The following is a 1,181-nucleotide window of genomic DNA, read 5'->3' as shown; positions in this document are numbered from 1 at the left end:
ATTAATTCTGTAGATCACTTTAGGTAGTATGGACATTTTAACGATATTGATTCTACCAATCCATGAGCAAGGTAGGTTTTTCCATCTGTTTACATCGTTTTCTTACAGTGGCTCTCAAAGTCTAGTTCCCAGACCAGTAACCTCAGTAGAACCCAGAAAAGCAAATTTTCACCCCCACCCCAGATCTACTGAATCAGATGGGTGTGGATCAGCAGTATGTTTTCAGAAGACTTCCAGGTATTTCTGATACAGCAGTATTTGAGAACCATTTCCTTATAATGTTCTTCCTTCCTTCCTCCTTTTCTCTCCCCCTTCCTTCCCTTTTCACATTTTTACATTCTACTTTTTGTCTTTCTTTCTTTCTTTTTTTTAGAGACAGGATCTCACTCTGTTGCTCAAATTGGAGTGTAGTGGTGTGATTATAGCTCACTGTAGCCTCGAACTCCTGGGCTCCAGTGACCCTCCTGCCTCAGCCTCCTAGTAGCTAGGACTACAGTTTTGTGCCACCACTCTTGGCTAATATTTCTATTTTTTTGTAGAGATAGGGACTTCCTATGTTGCTCAGGCTGGTCTTGAACTCCTGGCCTCAAGTGATCCTCCCACCTTGGCCTCCCAAAGTGCTGGTATTACGGGTATGAGCCACCATGCCCCGCCTACATTCTACTTTTTTGTGTAACAATTTTTCAGAAGCATTGCCAGGTCACAAGAGGTAATGAATTGATTTATTTCAGACTAGGAAAAATTGGTGTGGTATTTAAGTGTGGAAATGAGGCTAAATATGGTCTGTTTTGGTTTTTGCCTTCTCTTGGGATAACTATTTTCCAACATAGCCACGTTTGTGCATGGCTTCCTTTACTCCTTTTCATCGCCATGTAGCATGATGCTTCTGGAAACGCATTTGAGTGGAATGGTTCAATTGTTTTGGGGAAGATTTACAAACAGACCTTGCCTCATCTAGGGTGTGTGAGTAACAATTCTGTCCAGGCAAATATCACAGAGGGCTTGCGCCTGTGGTTCCCAAATAAGAATTGTTCTCAAGGAGTCTAGGTGGACAGGCATGATGTGCCAATGGCAGAGGAGACATCTTTGTAGGAAAGAGAACTATGTGGCTTTGTTGGAGACACTGCCTGGGTCCTTGGTTCTGGTTGAACAATAACCCTTCCTCTTGCCTCATAACACAG

This window comes from Propithecus coquereli, unplaced genomic scaffold, assembly GCF_000956105.1.
Source record: "Propithecus coquereli isolate 6110/MARCELLA unplaced genomic scaffold, Pcoq_1.0 Scaffold107, whole genome shotgun sequence".
Taxonomy (NCBI): Eukaryota; Metazoa; Chordata; class Mammalia; order Primates; family Indriidae; genus Propithecus; species Propithecus coquereli.
The sequence above is the reverse complement of the archived record's forward strand: the minus strand, read 5'-3'. Positions refer to the sequence as shown.